General features: G+C 42.4%; 1 long non-coding RNA gene across 7 annotated transcripts in view; it reads right to left on the bottom strand.

Moving 5' to 3' along the window:
• Positions 1–21,555, bottom strand: part of LOC139828406 (uncharacterized) — a 63,566-nt gene extending 42,011 nt beyond the window's left edge. For 6 of the 7 annotated variants that reach the window (XR_011739946.1, XR_011739944.1, XR_011739941.1 and 3 more), the window contains exons 1-2: positions 13,063–13,149; positions 11,755–12,094 (exon numbers count right to left, since the gene is read on the bottom strand). This is a non-coding gene — a long non-coding RNA (uncharacterized lncRNA). Of the gene's footprint in view, positions 1–11,754; positions 12,095–13,062; positions 13,150–21,491 lie in introns of those variants that run through there. The other variant, XR_011739948.1, reaches the window with a different exon arrangement.
• Positions 21,556–21,853: the final 298 nt, after the last annotated feature.

The following is a 21,853-nucleotide window of genomic DNA, read 5'->3' as shown; positions in this document are numbered from 1 at the left end:
CTGCTGTCCACATGGATTCCAGCTCACCCATTGCCTGGACTTCTGGCTGCCAGGCACCACCTTGGAAGCCACAACAGTTGATGAGGTTAGTCTTTTGCAGTAACTGATAACAAGTATTTTAATCAATAATATAAAATGTCTTGGCCTATACATGATAATTATGTATGATCATATGATTTTGTCATATCCTAAATAAGGTAGAAAGCCATGTTTATTGGCTACCAGACTAGCAGAGAATTTCTTCTTAATTTTTGGCCAAGCTCTTCAGTCTCCTCTCCACACCTCTGATATTTCCTGATCATTGAACTTCTGTTTAATATACTTAATTCTATGCTGACACACACTGCCTGCAACAGCTATTCATCCATCTGAAATCACTACTCTTATTGTAATGTCTCCAGCAGTTATTACACATTATTTCCTATATCACCTCATGCTGATTCCTGAATGTAAGCCTATGAAGACAGTGAGGGTTAAATTATACCATACTTGTTAGATAGCTGTTAGTGTATATACATTGCTGTGCACAAGCACAGTAGGGTGACAACACCCTCTCCAAGCCCCCTGCCTGCATGCCCTGAAGCTGGTGTCCAGCACATGGTCTTCCAGCAGCAGGATGGTCTCTGCTGTAGGGTTTAACATACAATGGAATAAACTGTAGCACCATTGACAACCAACTATGGGGCCAAGACACTCACCAGGACCTCTGCCACCATTGTGCTTCAAGTGGAACCAGCAAGAAAACATCCAATGTGTCTTTTAAAATAAGAGAGTGCACGGGAAAGAGATTTTCTGTCCTGCCCCAGCCAGTGCTGATGCTGTGACACATCCCCTTTTTCACAGAGCTGCCAAGATGTCCTGTTCTTTCTTTTTTTTTTATTTAAAAAAAAAAAAAAAAAGTTTATCTTTTAGTGAATTTCTCTTTCAGTTAAATTCTTCTAAGTAACTGCACTTTTCTGAAGTTGGATACATGTTTTGGTAGACATAGCAATGAAATGCAAGGTTGCTCATAAGGATGCACGTCCCATAAGTGAGAGGGGCAAGGAGGAGAGAACTGAACAGGTAACTAAAACTGACCAACTAAGTATTCCACCCCATCCACATCATACTTCATATAAAAGTAGGAGACCATGAGGGTCTCGTTCTTCTTCGACTATGGCCGACATCTGGAGAGGACCCTGTCTGCTGTCCCTGCAAATCTGAGGCCTAGTGACAGACCCTGCACCCTTGAATCCAGTTCTGGTTTGCGGCAGAGTCCAATCCAAGACATCCAGGTGCCTGCCCTGCAGCTGTTGGAGCAGCCGGCGCTGAGCTGTGCCGGGAATTTCAAGATTGGTTTTGTATATTTTGTATTATTTTCTCTATTTTATTAGTAGCATTAGTAAAACATTTTAACTTTTTTTTTCCCAGCTTGCAAGTCTGTCCCTCTTTTCCTCCTATCGCCTCTCCTTGACGGGAGGCAAGGGAGAGGGGGTTAAGAGAAAGCATCTACCGCTGTTTATTGTCGCCCTGCAATCAAACCTTGACACAAGACTACTGTCACACCCTTCAGCCAAGAACAGCCATTGACTCTGGTTCTCCACGTGCATGTGACTTATCCATTGTGGCTTTAACTGTAGGCACAGGGACTTATGCAAACAATGTGTAGCATGTCTATGCAGAGGTCTTTTGATGAGACCTGAAATATCCCCACCTGGGGGTGCTTCCCTGAGCCTCCTCTAAAAAGCAAGCCAGGACCTGAACACAACCTCCACTGTTGCTCTGGTACAGTCATCCTGCCGTTTCTACTAGTCAAAGCCCAGTAGTGCCTGCCCACTACTGCTTACCTATAAAACACAAGGATGAAGCTCCTCCGTAGTCTAAGGACTACTGACCATTGTAATTCCCCTCAACCTCTCTTCAGAGAGCTTGCAGGGAAGCCTTCAATAGAGTATAAGCTTTTCCATTCACAGAAGTAGGGTGATTTTCTCTCTGGTGCTCACATACTGTATAGTGACATAAATTAAATCGAAGTGGAGCTGCGAAAATCAATTAGAGTCTGTGCAGGATTTAGATGATTTGCAGTAAATAAGGCCTAGGGTCACATACTGAATGCTGAGAATGAACCAGTAATAACTAATTGCTACCCAGTCAATGAGCACCATCCAGTGCTAAAGGGACCATGGTAGCACAGAAAATAGAGCACAAGAGCGTGTAACTGGAAATCACATCACACTGCATATATGCAAGTGGCTGGGATGGACAACACACAAGCAGTTTAATAATTCTTCTTGATAACTTTTGAGTGCTTTATGTCACAATCTTCACACTTTCTAGTTTCTTAGATTGAAGGCACTGATGTTATAAGGAAGAGACTTGTTAACCTTCAGCATTACCTTCCTCAAACTCAGCTCTGAGAAGCAACTAATGAAACCGCACTCCTAAAGCACTCAAAGAGCATTCAAAACAGGCACATGGGAAGTAGCTCATGGAAATGTACTGGGCTGGAACACACAAAGTGTGTCTGAATAGCCCCTGGGAAAAGCCTGGCTACATGTTCTTTTGCAAGAGAGGTTGCACTCTGTGGAGAGGTAGTTCAAAAATCAGCATGACTAGAAATTCCACTGTGTGCTGCCATAGTATCTCTTTATGGAAACATATATGGATCTGCAGAAACTTATTCCACCTGCCTTGAAGGGACTAAGATACCCAGTGCCAGCCTGTGAAGGCTGACAGTTGTAAAACATCAATAATTCAAAACCTGTGTATGACTCACACTGCCCAACCCATCCCCCTAAGGTTACTTTTACTTAATATTCACAGAAGGTACATTATTATTTCTTCTTCAAAAAAAGTCATGAATAACTTACCATTCATTACCCAAGCATTTTTTCTTTTTTTTTTTTTTTTTTACAATTGACTTCATCTAAAAGAATAAGTAAGTATAGAAAATGTTGATTTCCCAGCCTCTTAAACTCTTTTTAGTTCATTGTTGTTGAGCATAAAAGTATTACTCAGAAACACTTAGTTTGCAGAAGACCAGTTTTTTTGTTTGTTTGCTTAAAGGGCTTAACTTTGTTTTGTAAGTAATATTCACCTCTGTTCCTAGAAAAGTAACCCAATCAAAAAAGAAGGTAAAAGCCAGGCTGGATGAACACTTCCATTTATCTACAAATTAATATATCAGAAGTCACACTTCAGACTACCAGAGGAATGTGGGCTGCTAGAGTCCAATACACCCTGCTTGGTATAAGCTGGTAAATTCTTAAGCACTCCACCTTGGATCATTTTAAACGTCTCAAACCAGAGTGGCTTCCTCTGCCCACCACAGGAAGAAGCGATCTCTCTGTTGCAGGCCTCTTCCATGGGATGATGAGGAATCTGTCACCATTTAGCTTCTGGTTTTCTGCTTGCTAATCATGTATGAACCCACTGGGTATGGCACCTCTTTGAAAGCAGTGTGAGGCTTGTCATCAGTTACCACAGAAATAGTGATTTTCACAGAACTGGTAAACCTGGTTGAGCTAAAACATACTTCTCAGATATTTTACTTTGGTTTCAGGACAAATGATGGAATTGAGATGGAATTAGTTCACTGTTTCACTGTCACCGTCAGCTAAAACAGAACCCCCGAAAGTGGTCTTGCCCTTAGCCCCCAGCTACTCATTCTTATCCCATGCTGCTCACTTCCTCTCATTATCCTCTGTGTTTGAGATGTCATGGGGAATCAAACTGGGATGCTGCTCTGGGTTAAAACAAACCTTTCTTTATTGAGAGAAAAAACTTGTACTGGTTCCCAATCCAGTTCTCTCTGTGGCCTTGAAAACACTTGTGCTAATGTGTCCAAGAGAGGGGTGAAGTGGGAATTAAAATAGGCATTGAAGAAGTGAAAGGGCAAGGCTGTTTCACTCATTGGTTTCTGCCAGTATAAAAGTGTCTTGAAACTAAAGCATTAGTGTCACTGTATGAAACAAGCATCTTATTTCTAGCCTCAATTTGCCTCTCTTCTGATTAAACTACTCTCTGTTGTCAGAACTTTTTACTTATCTAAGTACCTAAAACTGTGATATCTCAAACATCTTAGCTTCCCATTGATAACACAAATCAGTTTGCCTTCATCAGTGCCTAACATGCCTGTTTCACAGCACAAGTATGGTTACCCACATTACTTTCTTTGTAAGTCCTGCACAAGAGGGAAGGGATGATATTGCTTTGTCCTTGGCACTTCAGCACATGTTTGGTGCAGCAGCTTCACATCAGGCACATGGTCAAATGCAAGTCCACACCTCATGCTTCTGCCAGTGCAAGTCCAAATGGGTGTGCAGAACACGCCTCTTTGCCTCTTGTAGGTAGGCTCTGCACTCCCACACCACTTGCATTGCCAGCACTTCAGCCCCAGAGGAATCATAGAGTAGTTTGGGCTGGAAGGAACCTTTAAAGACCATCTAGTCCAATCTCTCAGCAATAAGCAAGGACACCTTCTGCTAGATCAGGTTATTCAGGAGCCCTGTGCCTGTGAACATTAGTCAGCTAAAGGGACAGGAAAGGCCCTTTACAAAACGAAGGACCTGTGTGCAGATTTCTCCCTCCAAGTGCATTTCTTCTTTAGGTGAGGGAGCCTGGTGTAGCTACTGCAATGTCAGCAGTGATTCAAGCTGATCTGTCCCTTTAGCATGGAGCAGTGCCAGGAGGAGATGTCAGCCCGGGTCTGGGATGAACTGACCAGCCCTGCATCCTGGAGCCCTTTCCATTGGAAAGCCTGAAAAGGACAGGGACTTTCTACTCCTCCTTGAGGTGGAGAAAAGGCCTAGAAAATTTTCTGTTTGTCACCTGAGCCAAATACATGCGCATGTGAATGGCTGTGCTCATTTCTCTCACTCTGCTCAAAACCTTCTTCTTCCTAAACATTGCTCTGATTGAATTTTTCCCTCTTCAGTTCCTGCTGGGCCTTGTCAGTCCTCTACTGACACAATTCCTACATCAGGCCTTTGGCTTAGAGCAAGCAGAGCTTACTGCTAGTCAAACAAGAGTTTACTGGGGACAGTGCTGAAGCAGCCCTTCACTCCTAATTGAGTTCAAAATGAAATCTCATCCTCTAGGACACAAATATTCTTCAAAACCACCTCCCAGAACACAATACAGAGCACAATAAGAAAACAGCAGAGAGCACCAAAACGGTACTGGGAGATCAATGCTTTTTAAAAAAATTGTCAATTGCAAAATGCTAGTGAGCAGCTCAGGTTTTGGCTCTCTCATCAGATGCCTAGAACCAGGCTAAGCTGGTGGGGGTTGAGACAAGGAAAACACCTAGTGATCTGCGGTACCTAAGCAAATTAAATCAAACAACATACCATCAATATATGCCCCAAAACTCTTGGAAATTATTTTCTAAGCAACTGTGGCTTTAATTTGACTCCTACCGTCACTAAAACCTGGAAGTATATGTAACACTATCACTATAAATATAGGGTAATATAGGGTAAATCTGTCTATCAAGTGACTTACTTCTGTAATATCCGTGTCACTTTCAGTATATGTATGTGTATATATACATATTACATATATGCATATACACACACATATACAAATACACATATATATAAAGCTTTTTTTTCTATGTTGTTAGTCTATGGGCCATATTTCTTAAAAACAAACAAACAAACAAACAAACACAAAACAAAACAAAACAAAACAACAAACAAAACCCCACTATCCCACAAAGTATAGCGAGCTGTTTGCAAAAATAAGCAGTTCAGTGTCACATCAGATGCTGCTTTGTTATTAATTTTTTAAAAAAATCTTACTCCAGATGGGGGTACCAAGCAGCAGTTTGCTCAATTTAATTTAGAAATTCATGTTTAGCTTCCATGAGGTAAACATTAGAGCATGACACTTGAACTATCAGACTAAAACCTGGCCTCTTGTGCCACTACAAATTCAATAGAAGAAATTCAGCAACATGATGTAAATCCCAGCAGTTCAAGTCTTCTCTTTTCCCTAGAGAGTCTCAATTTCCCAACCTCTTCTGTCAGCACTAACAGCCAACCAGAGAGATCAGAGAACAGTCTGAACTCAGATCTGCCCATGGTCTCATCTTCAGGTTAACTTTCAGATCAGCCCTTTTCAGTAGCTTACTGGTGGTCACATGCATGTGAGGGCTCCCCTTGCGTGAAAAGTGTCAGCATAGTCAGGAAAATGAGAGCTTTGATGGAGATCAGCTCAAAGGCCTGTTGAGCAACACCTCACTTGCTCTTGAAGCTGTTCTGCTTTGTGTAACATATTCCCTGGGCCAAGACTCAGGAGCACAGAAGTGGGTGGGAGACCTCATCCTCTAGGTAGACTCACAGACCTGCTTGATATTTCAACACAGAGTGTAGAGCTGTCAGGACATCTGGGGTTATCACATGGCCAAAGAGAGGGAAACCTGGTTCAATCCACTCATTAGCCAGGCAGAGGCAGCCCTTGGATTGGGTCTCCCACAGCCCAACAGTTAGAGAAAACAAGGGGCCACGTCCAGTCCCCAACCTACCTTTCTGGGTGGTACCATCGCCCCAGGTGCTGACACCACTTGTGCTCACAGGAAGCCATTCATTACTAGCACCTCCCCAACGACTGAGACAGCATTTTCAAAATAATGGAAAGGAAGGAAGAGAAACAGCCAGACTTCCCTTCAGGTGACAACTCTGCAAACAGCAGAGGTGAGCAACCCTGGCAGCACTCTGCCGATACACACACATGTGGAGGCCTGTGCACAGGCATAGCCAGTGCTCTGCTCTACACAATTGGTTTTCAAGGCTTCTGAGCAGCCTGTTGCTGCCGGCTATTGCCTGCTTTGAGTGTGCGGACTCTGAAGGCCTAGCACAGGGAGTGTGCGGTGCTAGGAACAGTGTATTCACCACATTTTAAAAATAACACAATGCATGCCTTACGCCTTTGCGTGAAATTTATGTGCAAGCCTTATAAATATGCATGAAGCAATCCCCAGCAATGTGCTAGAGACATTCTGTAGAATGTGCTGAGGCATGTTCCCAAGAGTGAGGATCTGCAGAGGCAATTCACAATAAAAGAGCATTATTATTGCTTGTTCTTCCCAGTTCACCTTGAGAAATGAGGCATAAATACTGTAATGGCAGCTCGGTATGTGTCATTCAGACAAAGCAGCCAGTCTTAGAACAGCACAGTAAGGAAAGAAGCATTTAGATGCAACTCCAAAGTTATATCATCTCCTGTGAAGACAGAGCCCATTGCTTTTTCACATGTATAATGCCCTCTATTGCTCCTCAAAGTATGCTAAATCACATTGTTGCCTCTGCTGATTAGCAGAGATGTAATATGAGAGCTTATATTCATCATGTTGTTGCAAAACCCCAGAATTATAAACAACATGAGTTTCCAAATCATGGTATCAAGTAGTTTGCCACCTATCTATCCAGCCAGCTCTCTGGGTCTGCAGTTATAAGGTGTTGAATAGGGCAGAGTTCTGAATTTGGAGAACCTAATTGTGATCAAATAGGGAGAAATCTGTTCTGTGACTATGCTGTCAAGTGTGTGAGCCTGGCAGGGGGAGATTAAACAAGACTGGGGTGTAAATTTACATTAGTTGGAAGTATAAATCAGGTTTTAGACACATTAAGCAGACATTAGGCCTGTAAATAATGACAAAAGCACAATAAAACAGATTCTTGGCAGGAGGCTGCCCTTAGGACACAATGGTAGAGGCTCCTGAGGTTTGATGAAGGAATAGAAAAAAAAAGGGGGGGGAGGAGGAGGGAAATGCTATCAGTCCCCACTGTGTCTAAAACAGGGGATTAAACAAATATGAATAACCTTGAGGAACACAGGCCTCCCTGATCTTTCTCAGCTTCTCAGCTGCCCATGTTCCATTTCAAAGCTGTAAATAATGAAAAGAAGGCTCTGAAACACTTCAACAACAAAGCAGTTTCCAGGTATACTATCAGCAAGAGCAGTTTCCAGTGTCTGTCGTGGAGATAGAACAGCAAAAACATTGTTCAGGCTTAATCTCGTTGGGCACTTTGAAAACAAAACCAATCATCTCCTCTATCACTGTACTTCTAAGTTAACTGATTTGCTCTACACTGGCATTTTTGAGCACTTTTCTGAAGTGAGGAGCTCCAGAATCTTCCCAGTTAGTCAAACACTTCTATCTAGGATACTAGGACATGGATACAATGTATAAACAAAAAAAGACAGTTTTTACTCTTCACATGGGTGTTCTGTTCTCTCTAAACTCGATTACCACAGGGTTTATTTGATCAGCACTATTGAGGAAGAAGACTTCTGACTGGTTTGAGAATAGCTTCCAGGTCACTATTCAGTCACTGAGGGATGTATAATGGATGACCTTTCCATGTACTCCCAAAGACTTCCAGTCCAGACCCATGTTCACATTAGAAAGTAAACAGGAGTGAAAGAACATCCCTCTGTGCATGCAGGAAACAAGAAGCAAACACTAGAAATATTTGTGCTTATCCACACATGCAAAGGACCTGGTATCCCTATGGCTTGCTGCTTCCACAAGGCTCAGTTTGACCAGCATGGCCTGGAGTGTCAAATGAGCAACTGCAGAATGACTAAACTACAAACTCTGCTCCCAGAGTATTTTAGTCAAGTCTTCCCAATATGCCAAGACTTCTCTCCTATAAGCATTTTGGCTCTGTCAGTCTATCCTTCCTCCTGCAGGCTGCAGAGGGGAGCTGAGCATAGTGTGAGCTTCCTGTACGACACTGAGGCAGGAACTTGGGGAAGATGGCACTGGTGGCACTGGCTCCTGTCACCAAGAGCATAAGCACCAGGGGGCTTTGACTCAGGTAGCACAGAACTTCTCCAGTGTTATCTTTCTGTCAGTCTTGTTCAATTCCTCCAAGGGACAGGGTGAGAATCCACATTGCCAAGGCAATGTTCACCTGCCCAGACCCAGGCTGTTTTTACTTTGCTTCATACCCTCTGCATTGCTGACAGTACATCTTCCCACTTCAACAACTCTCTGCAGTCAACAACAGTCTCAGTCTGTGCACAATTCAGGTTCATCCAGGAGGACAAGTCTTGGAGGAGGTGAGTATGCCCAAACAGCCCATGTAAACACAGGTGGTAGCAGCAATGCTTACATAAAGCAACAGGAATTAAAACGAAACTGCCTCCTTATCTTTAATTCTTACCATCCCCCATGCTGAATCTGACAGTCACAGGCAGTTGCTGTTTCTACATACTTCATGAAAACAGATCTCCACTGCTTGCTGGTCTCTACTGATCAAATTTTTGTCTCTTCCTTTTCAGCCACATTTATTGTCCTTAAATTGCCTTTGTAGTAATGAAGAAAATTTCCTCCATCTTGCTTTCTGGCGTACTTTCTGGAGTGCTAAGAGCACACAAAACAGTCTTTCTGCTCTTAGCCTCTATGCCTAGCACTACAGCAGTCCCAAGCAACCACCTATAACTTCTACTTAGTTTCTGAAGTCATGGTCTGAAGCATGCCTCAGTGCCACGTTTTCTAAATCACTTTACTGACTACATGTGCCTGTCAACTTTCAAGAGCTGCTAAGCGGGCCAAATAGAGGTAATTTATCTTGGAAAAATAGCAAAAGTCATGCCCCTGACACTATGGCATCCCATTGCGAAATTGCAAGCAGGGAAACACCAAAGCTTCTCAGCAAAACCTCTGAAAGATTTTTTTTTTTTTTTTTTTTTTCAATGCAGCTTGGACAAAACAACAATTTTCATTATCCTTATTCTTGGAAATGATTGGACTAATCTAGGCAAGTCTTCCCCAGAAATTTCAATCTGAAGTGGCTACTTGACCCAGGAAATATCTACTAAAATGATTCACGATTGGCAAAACCAAGTAAAAAATGTGTAGGTCTAAGCTTTGGATGATGCAGGAGACCTACCTATGCTAGAAAAGTGGGTGCATACAAGATGTCACGATAGAGAAGAATTAATTTTTCACTAACAGGCATCATCCTGCTCTGGCACCAGTTGGGTTCTTCACTAGTTTGTCTGGCATCAAAGCCAGTCTCCTGGGGTAGCAAGAGAGGTTGGAATACAATCAGAGTTTCATCTCTACTGGCTGTCAAGATGCTGACAAAGATGTGTGCTCAGAGGTAAGACATGCTGTCAATACCAACAATTTAGAAGTAGCTGAAATGCCCCAAAAGCCAGGAGGAAGGACTGTTTGGACATACAGATAGGTTTAATACACTGTTAGCTTTCTTTAAAGTCAGGCAAAATGTAACATTTTTCTTAGGACAGTAACAGCTTCTGGAGCAGGGAGAACACATTTCTTTGTACCAAACATTTCCCAGGCACTGTAACAAACAATAGGCCTCTGACAAGCTATCTTAGCTGTATCCATCTGAATCTGAAATGTGAAACACTGGCACTAGTGAAAATTCAACTAAAGCCTCTTTTACGCACATCTAGAATCTACATGATGACCCACAAACCCAAACATGCAGCCACCACAGCCATGTGCCTGTGTAGTGCCCACTACGCTCTTCTTTCCCATTTCCCTTAAGGAATTTGGATGAGGAAAAGTTCATAACTGTAATGACTAGTGTGCATGGTTAAGATGGAAGTTCTGAGTTGGGAAGAGACTCTCCCCACTGTCCTCCTCCCACGGATTTAATATTTGTCTTTTCTTCATAAGAGGTGTCGATCTCACTATACAGAAGATGACCCAACACCTAGAGGTGCAAGTTTTGCTGCACTCCTGGAGATGCCTCATTCTCCCATGGAAGTGAGACCCCATAGGGCCAGAAGAAAGGAGAAGACTGAGCCTTTTCGGCACACCGAGAGTCAGCAGCACCGAGAGCTGCATCCAGCTTAGCTGGCAAATCCCTCTTAGGAGATAGTGGATGGACTGTCAGCAGGAGGCAGTGGAGCAATCCATGTGTGCATGTGTTTCAAAGTACCGCCTGCATCAGAGTCATCACACATTTAGTTACCATCATAGTTCTCAGCAGATCTGGACTGTGAATTCCTCTCTTTAGCAGCCCTGTTGTGACAGCAGGTTGGTGTTTGCAAGGAAAGCTGGCATTCAGCTTTGATACTTGTTAAATGTCATAACAGGTACAGGAAATAAGAAAGCAAATACCCCAGTCACAGGAAGAGTGAGGTTCAGCTGGAGTTACACCCCTCAAACTCATACCTCTGTTAAAGAGAAGATTTGCACGCTTTCCAAAGACTCACATGCATTCACTCTCAAATCTCCCTCATCCCTCCTGTTGCTCACTAAACAAACTTCTAGTTCTGTTTTCCTCCTATTTATTTTGTTTAGCATGCCCTTTCTAAGGATCAGCTTCACCGTGCATAATGTAGCAGCTGCCCGTAAGTCACTAGGATAGACAGCCTTGTTTTCCACAGGGAAGTGCGTGTAGTCAGAAAGAAATGAAGCATCTAAAAATAATGTCCTTAACACTCTACATGCAGCTGGTTTTCTCCAATTTTCCACTGGCCTGCTGCTGTATGCTGATGACAGCGTAAGAGGAGATCAGAGAGCCAGCTCAGTACTTTTCCATGGAAGGATGAAATCTCTAAGAATAACAATTTATCAGAGGAGCTGTGTCTGTTTGACCTGGCTCATTTTCAGAGATTAGAAACCAAATAACTCACAATGTATTGTGTTGACTTTGTGGGCTTTTTTTAATCTAAGAAGTGATTTTCATGTTTCATCAGTTCTCAGGGAGGGCAGGGAAAGAATGCACATCTGTCTTCCAAAGTGGATCAGTGAGAGGATAATAACAAATAATGATAACTTACCCACGTGGAGTGCCTTTCATCTTGAAGGACCCCAGAAATGCTGGAGTTTATGGTCCAGTCCTGAACTGCTGAAGTAATTGCTGATTTCTGTGAGAGCAGAAGCATAACCTAAGGCAGGGCAGCACTGCTGCAACCCTGCAGGCAACTGCCTAGCCTGCAGAAAGCTCCATATATATCGTTGGAGAAACAGGTGGTTTTAAACTGACAAGTCATGTTCTAGTAGAATTTGCATGCCCCTGCTTCCATGGGGCAGAAAGAAATCTCATACAGAAGCAACCACCAGTCCTGGTCTTCCACACTGCCAGATTAGCAGGTCAGTTGAGGGGAGCAGTAGACAACCCTGTTGTGATGAAGGAGACATTAATGAAAAGAGGTTGAACAAAACCTCATCATGACAGCAACTGACATGCTCATGATCATGGTTTCACATAGAGAAACAGACCCTGCATCACTGGCTACACCTGTACTAGTAGGTTGCACAGTGGCAAGGCCCACGCACTGACCCCGAGCTCAACTGGCACAGACTGGCAACATCTGGGCCGTTAAATTCAGCCTACAAATCAGTGTGGAAACATTCAGACTGCCTGTTAGGAATGGTCCTTGTACTGAGGGAGCTGGCTGCCCCTGCCACCAGCACCAAAGAACTGTTAAATTATTACATTACTAATTAGACCATAGGGAAAAACCCATTGCAGTACCTGGGCTCCGGCCCTTTTAGTCTTTATTTTACTAATATAGAAGTGACTAATGACTTCAATGAAGTAGTTTCCCATTTGCTCCTAGGCTGACCTATACCCAAAGACGTGGGTGCTACAAGGTCATGGACAGCTTGGAAAAGGCTTAAGCTCCTTGCAGATTTTACCAGGCAAAGACTGCCTCCATTCAAAGCCAACAGAGTGGAAATGGAGCAGCCAAGGATGCTTGTAGATTGCGCTACTCAGATGAAAAAGCAAATGCTATTACCAGCAAGGAGTCAGATTCCACTGTTGGCTACTTCCATGCAATTAAAGGCATTTCCCTCTGCTGTCTCCTCCCCACCCTCCTTCACACCATACCAAAAACATTTGTGTTAAGCTAATGAGATGTACATTCCAGCTCGTTCCCAACTGGAGCCCTGACAACTATGATGACTCAGAAATATCAGGTGCAACTTCAAAGTAACAACTTTGGTAGGTTATTATGATAGGATGTCCAAATTAGATCTCAAGAATACACATATTAAAAGTATAACAGCAAAAGATATAACACATTGCTTGAGTCACTGGAGAAAACACCCAAATTCTCAACATATAACCAAGATAAAACTACCTGGCTTCGGCACAGGAGAATATCAGGATTCCTTTGGAGGAGGATTGCTGAAGTCCCCAGCCAACTTAAGGGGCAGGGGAAAGTTCTTTCCTGTCTCAGTGGACATCTGTCAAACAAAATGGGGTACATTTTCTTGGACTCTGCCAAATTTAGATGTCGTGTACTCCTGCCTGGCTGTCATGACCACTCTGAAGGTCATGCAAAAAGAAATAGTTCTCACAGGACAAAAACAAATGAAGTGAATTGCATAGCAAGCTACTCTTTCAAGTATAATACAAGCTTCTCCGTTCCCTTCAGGAAAATCCTGCCTACGTGCTATGATGCCACATCCCATCTCGAGTGCTAAATTTGTCCAGTGCACAACATCTGAGAGATATTCACATACACACGAAGAGCCTTGTCCTGCAACACAGAGGGAGGAGCCTCATGGAGCCACACTTGCTCTGAATGTTTGCCAGGCAAAATAGCACTAGATACTATATATAAAAAGGTGCCATTTAGAGGCCCAAATCTGTTCCTCCTGAAAGTGATGGCAAAATTGCCACCATTTGCAGCAACCACTGATCCTTCAAGAGACCCTCAGTAGAAGCAGCACTGAGGCTCTGTCATTACGTTGGCAGCAGAAGCTCAACAACATGGTGGCAATACATTCAGCAGGTGGCCAACAGTCACATACACAGCTGTTGCAAACGTCTAGCGAGGCAAACCCCAGTGAGAATTACAAATAAATTTAGCCCTTCGGAAAATACTTATGGCTCATATCATAGTCTGAATTTATGAGCTGGGCAGCAGTAAAATCCATTGTCATTAGGGATGTGGCTCTTTTCTCATCTAGCATTCTCTTTCCAGATGTTTTTGTGATATTTTTATGTGAATTTTCTTTCCAATAATCTCATTTAAGAATCCAAATAAACTCAGAAAAACTCTAAATATGCTGCTGGGGTGCATGCCATATGCTGCTGCAGCATCCTCTAAAAACTCAACCAATCACCATGCTATGTGACACAAGTCTTAGGTCCACTCTGAGTACTGCATTGTCAAGATATACTCAGACCATTAATCAAGGCTGCATTTAAGAATGACAGAGCACATCAAGATTGCTCAAGTCAGTCCAATAATACCCCTTTCTTTCTCCAGAAACAGCTATCAGACAACAGTTTTATATATTTTCTGTTAGCCTCTGTACAGCCAATATATGGCTGCAGAGGTCATTCTCATAGCACGGTATGAACCCTGATTGTTCCCATGAATTTGGAGACTAGAAGTACCTAAAGAGTTAAGGTTAAGTGGTCTTTAAGGTACTCTCTGCCCCCTGTCACGGTGCTGGTGTTTTGCCACTTGTTTTGGCCTCCACAGGGTCTGATCCTTAGATCCCAGCACAAAATCCAGTGACATCAAATGAAAATTCCAAATTTGAAGTCTTTGCTCCAGAATAGACAAAAAGCAATCTAAATTGGATTGAGTGAGCAAGCTGAAGGGTTATGTGCTTTGAAACAAGTGGTTCTTAGCACATTTGGATTTGAACATTATTTTCTTCCATTTTAAAGTTAGACTAGGAACAATAAATGTATTTTACAATCAAATCACATTTATTTTATTCCTTCATGTTCCAGCAAGTTATAATGAACATATACTGCCCTTAAGGCAGCTCTGTTTTGAGGTATTCTACTTCATAGATCATGGTTTCTGGAAGAGAAGTGGAAAAGAGATTAACTTTGATGTCTTGTAGTGCAAAGCAGAATTGTTTGTAAGATTCACTCTCCTATAAAGAAAGGAGTGCTCTGGGTGTCAGTAAACTATGTATGAAAACAAAACTTCTAACATACAGTAAAACTGTTGACGATTATAGAAATATTCCCATAGTTCACAATGTCAGTCTGAGTACACAGGACAACCAGACAACACTGAGTGATAAGGTCTCCACAGCTAAGCAAGGAACTGCGTTTACAGTATCATACATCACTCCCACTCCCATCTTTTCAGGAAGCTGAATTATCCAAGTATTAGGCAGGCTACACTGAACTAATTCAATGGTGAGTGCGTAGGAGGGTGGGGGAAGAAGAAATTCTCCTTTTGCAGTGTTTTCTCCCAGCTGTGCTACTCTAAAGGCTGGTAGAGCACAAACACTCCTGCCCTTCAGCCCAGATAACAGGCCTCCTGAAACACAGAGAATGGCACCCTGTCCCCACCGTTGCTATCAAACTGTGGAGCTAGGAAAACCATTACGTCCCGAGCAACACTGTCAGTCTTGGCTACTTGTGCTGTGCAGTTGTTCAGCCAGGGACTTCTTTCTCCGAGGTGTTTGCACAACACCTGGCACACTAGGATCTCTAGACCTTCTCACAAAGCAGAAACCAGTAAGAATTATCATTGTGCCCAAAGCCTGCCAGGGCAGCTGCTGCAGCTGCATTCAGGAAGCACAGTTGTGTAATGCCTCTATGTTTAAGTGTTATGACTTGAAATTTCCATTCAGAGCACATTAGGCACTACTTGCAGGGGAACAAGAAATACCAAGTAAGAATACACTTGAAAGCTCATAAGTACGACAGAGAGCAAAGTCTGAACTTTCGCCCTCACTCTGAGCTCATGACTTGCAATTTCTTGCCTCCTTACTTCAAATTTTTCTTTCATCTTAGTTCTCACATGGAACAGGGGTCATCTGTAGCCACAAGGCTTCTTTTACACATCTGCAGTTACCAAATTCTGCTTTCAGGTAGATAGAGCATATCTGCAATTTGCAATAGAGACTTCTGACTGCTGTTTTTCCACATTTCTCTCTTTTTCACAGGTGGATCCATCCATGGCCCTCAAATTTCACACACCTGAGAAGACCTCTCTTCACACCTCCCACAAAGGGAAAATTGTGAAGTGTTGAAAATTTCCTACTACTCTGGAAGCACCTCTGTGCCCAAAACAGTCTTTCCCCTGGGCTGTAGAAGTAATGTCAGCAAACCCCTTCCTCACTTGCCTGTTCCTTAGCCCTGGTTCAAACAGGGAAGAGGGTCAGCAGCAGACAGCTTATTTGGCCTGGTGGTACAGTCCAGAATAAAAGCATCAGCGATCTGTTTGGGACAGAAGAGCTAAGAATTTTCTTAGTTATTATGCCAGTATTACACAGTAGTTCTCCCTAATAGAAAAAACATGCAGCAAATGCAGCTAGTGTAATTCCAGATGAGGGCTACTTTGCTTGAAATGTTTCTGAGGTGGCTGTGAAGAATAGGATTTAAATATAGCCTCTACGCAGAGCAGAAGGTGGTATATTCTCTCCCCCTGCCTCCAAGAATCTGGAAGACCGGGGAACAAATAGAGAGGGTGAAAAAGGAGTGAGAGAGTCCCTGAGCCCTCATAAATCTGCCCCAGAACTGGCACAATAAAAGTATATTAAATAAACAATATTGTTTACAAGCAATAAATTAATGGAAAACAGGTCAAAAATCATCCCACAGAAAGAGAGTTGTGTCAAAATGCCTACACAGACATGGTCTGTAGGCATGTTTGTGCTCTTGCTCTAATTGCTTAACAGAGAAAAATATGTGAAAATCACCTGATTTCTTAATTAGGCAGTAGAAAGATTACTTGGCCCAAATCTATAACCATGAACAGGAGGTAGTTTCCAGTGAAGACAATCTAGTGGAGTAGGCTGAGCTGCCTTTGCCTTTTTCAAGCCCTATGACATTCATTTGCAGGACTATTATCCTCAAATTAAATACTTCAGTAATTTTCCCCCCACCCTCACTATCCACAGCGGTGCCAGAGCCTGGCAATCATGTGCAACTCTGCAATAGCAAACTGGCAAATTCACAATGGAAGTAAACCATTTCAATTAGGAATCAGATTTCATTTTTAAGCATCCAAGAACTTATTTAACCAGAAGCAAAAGAAACTGTTTTCCCTCAAATTAGGAATCTGCTTACTAAATGAGAAGTAGCATAGGGCTGGTATAACATACCCTTTATTGCAGAAAAATTGGTAGAATAGTACACTGTTATCCCTGTATTGTTGTTGATTATGGGGAAAAAAAAAAAAAAAAAAGAGAAACATTTTAGAGATTAATTTGTCCAAATATTAGTTTCAGCTGGGCTTGTGCAACTCCAGTGAGGCCAGTGGACAGCTCAGGGACATGATGCAGGGCAGGATTTTTACTATCCAGTGTAGTGATCACCTCTTAAAGGCCTAACATGTGCACACCTCACCCATAGGACAAATTTCTGGACTAGAGAATCACTACAAGAAGAGAAGGCAGGAATAAACATGGAGGTACATCTATACTCTAGCAGATAGATCTATGAGTTTCAAATAAGGGAAAAGATGGGTTTGTTGAACATCAAGTTAAAAATAGAGATGAAAAAAACAGCACAAATATTATGTCAAAAAGTTACTAAAGACCACTTAAAAAGGGAGAGAAGGACAAATGAGTTTTTTCTTCAGCAGATATCAGGAGGACCTAAAGAGAATATCTGATGGTACATGAGCACCTCTTGGACAAACAGTTCAGTGGGACAAGTGCTTTCAACATGCTTGAGTGCAGCTCAGTATTTTAGGTGAAGATGCTAAGGCTTGACTATGCCTTTTGTCCAATACCAATTGACTGGGAAGTGACAAACTGAGAGATAATATAAATAAAGTGACAGAGTTCAGTACTCTAAGAAAAAAGGAACCATGAGAGCAGCAAAAAAAAAGGAATAATAGATCTCAGGAGATCAGACTTCATCAGCTAAGCTAGGGGCTGGTAGAGTCTTCTGAGAAAATAGAATTGGGCATAGCTGTGAGTTAGTAAAGGATAATATATTGATTATGCAGTGGCAAACCACAAAATTCAAAAGAAAGGTCTTGATGCAACCTCTGAGCTTGTAATGGTGAGTTCCTCAGTGACCAGAATATCAAAAAGGGCTTACGTAAATAATGAAAGAAAAAGCACATAATTAAGGATGAATGAAGTGGAATAGATAAAGCACATAGGAATAAAAATGAATGCCAAGTGACAAAGGATATAAAGGCAATAAGAAATAAATTAGAAGAGTAAAAGTGGTGCTTTTCCAAGCAGGAATGGAGAAGAGCCCACAGAGATGTAAAGCATATGCTAACGTGCTCAGGAAAATAGCAATGTAGACCACAGTACAGAAAACACTGATTAAAAATATTTGAATAAACTAAAGACATTCAAATCATCAGGGACTGAGGAAATCCTCCCTCACATGATAAGGTTTTAGCTATAGTAATCTGAGTGATCACCTTGAGTGATCACCTTGAATGGCTGGTAGATGGAGAAAACAGTATTTTTCTTTAAAAAGGATAGGGGAATTACAGACCTGCCAGCAAAATCAGGATCCCTGAAAAACAGACATTCCCATCAAATATAACTACCATTTTTCAGTTACCTAAAAGATGCTAACAGCTGCATTATGCTTGTCAAGAGCAAATTGTGCCAATCTAATACAACTCCCTCCTTAGAAAAGAGGACAGACCGAGTGGATTTGGGGACATTATGGTGCAAGGTGTTGTCTGGCCACTGGATGCTGACCAACATTCTCTTCAACAAGCAAAGACTAGGTCTAGGTCTAACTCTGGGTCTGTCTGGTGGGGTTTCTCAAATGGGAGAGAATGAAGCATGAGGCTCCTTGCAAACCTTGCCATGGCACGAGCATGAGGGGACAGTCTGCTGCGTGACATGAGGCTGAAGTCAAACATGCTGAGAGGTGCTGTTTGAAACCCACAGTTCTACTCTGACCTCAGGGAAACCCTCAGGGTTTTAAGTGAAAACATAGCAGGGGTAATATTAAAAGAGGGCTCCTCAGGAGCTAAGTGCTGGCCCTGCGCACTACAGGGACTGGGGTTTCCTGCCCTAGACCTGACCATCACCAGGCAGACTGGGGTTGAACAATTGCTCTACTTAGCAAAAGAGAGTAGAATGGGGGGTAAAGCTAATTTGAATATTATTATTTATACTTTCCCTGTTGTAGGGCAGGGAGGTCCCAGAAAGGGACCTGGGGGTACTAATTGACAGGAAGCTCAACATGAGCCAACAGTGTGCCCAGGTGGCCAAGAAGGCCAATGGTATCCTGTCCTGTATCAAAAATAATGTGGTCAGCAGGACAAAGGAAGTGATCTTTCCCCTGTACTCTGCATTGGTGAGGCCACACCTGGAGTATTGTGTTCAGTTCTGGGCCCCTCAGTTCAGGAAAGATATTGAAGTGCTGGAGCGGGTCCAGAAAAGAGCAACACGACTGGTGAAGGGACTTGAGCACAAGACCTATGAGGAGAGGCTGAGGGAGCTGGGGTTGTTTAGTCTGGAGAAGAGGAGGCTTAGAGGTGACCTCATCACTCTCTATAACTACCTGAAGGGAAGTTATAGCCAGGTGGGGATTGGTCTCTTCTCCCAGGCAGTTAGCACAGGACAAGGGGGCATGGGTTTAAACTCTGCCAGGGGAAATTCAGGCTGGATATTAGAAAGAAATTCTTTCCAGAGAGAGTGGTCAGGCATTGGAATTGCCTGCACAGGGAGGTGGTGGACTCACCATCCCTGGAGGTTTTTAAACTGAGATTGGACATGGGACTTAGTGCCATCATCTAGTAAATGGACTGGAGTTGGACCAAGGGTTGGACTTGACGATCTCTGAGGTCTTTTCCAACCCAGCTGAATCTGTGATTCTGTAAATGACCTCTCAAGATGCTGTTCAGCTCACTATTTCTATGATTCTTTTCCTTCAATGTTATGGACACATTTTAACTTTCCGTAGCAAAGTACCTTCTTCATTGTCCACGCCAACTGAGTGGTGTCTGTGTTATTCTCCATTTGCATTGGTTCAGGTGACTCTTGGCAATAGACCAAAGCCAGGTGATCAGCTCAGATAGAAGGCAAGTGGTCTTTTAGGTCCTTATACAGCTTTGCTTCCGCAGTAGGAGAGCTGGAAACTAGTGAAAGAGGGCCTGAAGGGTAGTGGAGAAAGACATGGTGAAAGAGTGAAAGAGAGATTCTGACTATGCCAAGAGAAGCATGGGGCTCTAAGATGAAAGGATGAGAGGTTAAGGGAGGAATGATGATGCTGTGGGAGGAGGATGCCTTGCAAAACACAAAAATGCCAGAAATGATAGAGAATTGAAGAGGGTGGGTAGGGAAAGACAGCCAGCAGACACACATTCCTGGGGAGGGAATATTTTTGGAAACCTTATTTAGCTATTCACTCAATCTTTCCCTCTCTTTCTCCTACATGCCGAAAAACACACGTCGCACACACAGAAAAATTTTATCCAACCTACTTATGTTAACAAATACACATAGATAAGCTCAGATATCACAATGGTCCCAGAAAATGTCTTAGTTATATTCTTTATCTAATACAGTTTTGGTCAGAGGGTGATACTAGTGTAGGATATCTTAAAGCATCGGACTTCGAAGCTGGTCTCCTTGCGTATACCATATGGTCAAGGGTGAGAGAGAGGTTCCTCCAAGAGGAAATTGAGAGCAAGAGCCTGATTTACATGTCCAGAATCATGCTGAGTAGCAGGTTTTATCTCTGAATAACACAGCCTAGGAGCCAGCCTTCTGAATTAGATACCTAAAATTAGTGCAAGTATGAACTGATGTGTTTCAACAGAACAAAGTAAGTGATTGCTTTCAGAACACACTTGGAAGTTCAGGTTGTTTTTTATGCAAAAAGATCATACTCACTAAAGACAAATTTTTAAATTCACTTACAGCAGGGGTGTCAAACTCATTTTCACCGGGGGCCACATCAGCCTCACAGTTGTCTTCAAAAGGCCGAATGTAATTTTAGGAATGTATAAATGTAGGAGTAGTAGGCTTGACGGCAACCACGAGGCTGATGTGGCCCCCAGTGAAAATGAGTTTGACATCCCTCATTTAGAGTCTTCCCCAGAATTTTTCAAACTTTCACTGTAAAACTGAAACCCCTCCACAAACTATTTTCCAGTTTTCTACAATCAAAAAATATAACTCCAAAAATTCAGCCAGTCAGATGACAGCTAGCCAGTTTGTTTAAGTTTAGGTTGCCAGATACAGGCAGATTTTTTCAGCTCTCAGTTCTCCTAATGGAGACATAAAAGTGTAATTAAACCCAGATATTTTTACCAAGGAAACTTCCATTTTGGCTAACATTATAGCCTTCATTTAAGAAAACATTTCAGGTTAAAAATTCCACTGAAAATACATTCTAAAGAGATTTCTACCATAGGCAAGGGTGCAATATAAGTATCTAGACTGGATAGGAGAGAAAGAAATAGATGCTGTGATTTGGCAATGTACCTAAACATGAGCAAACTCTCACCATACAAGTAGTTCTGCTGAGAACACACACTGCAGGACATTGTAGTTGTTACACTAGGTAATCAAAACACAGGCACAAACGTCTTTGCATTTGCTGTACTTGGAAACTGCCATTTCTCATGTTTAAAATGCTGGTTTGGCTTACAGTTGGAGGCTTGATGATCTGGTGGCCATTTACTCATCTAAGACGCTGAATCTCCTCTAAGACCTGAAAAAAGGACAACCATAGATTTACGCTGTCGTTTAGTGACACACTTTCTCAAGACAGACTAATCTGCTGAATGTATGAGGTGCCTTCTGTAAAAAATGCACATTCCTTTTACTAGATAGACAAATTCAGCTAATGTTTGGAGAGTATTAAGAAGGCGGACTAATTGCTTTGCAATGGGAATTAGTAACAAATTCATTGGTGAATAAGTAATTTTATTGTCAAGAAGAGCAATCAAATTAGGATAACACACATCATTTTCATTAGTAAAGATGTTTTCAGTCTAAATAAGGATGTTT

This window comes from Patagioenas fasciata, chromosome 1 (assembly GCF_037038585.1).
Source record: "Patagioenas fasciata isolate bPatFas1 chromosome 1, bPatFas1.hap1, whole genome shotgun sequence".
NCBI lineage: Eukaryota > Metazoa > Chordata > Aves > Columbiformes > Columbidae > Patagioenas > Patagioenas fasciata.
This window is presented reverse-complemented; position numbering and strand designations above follow the sequence as displayed.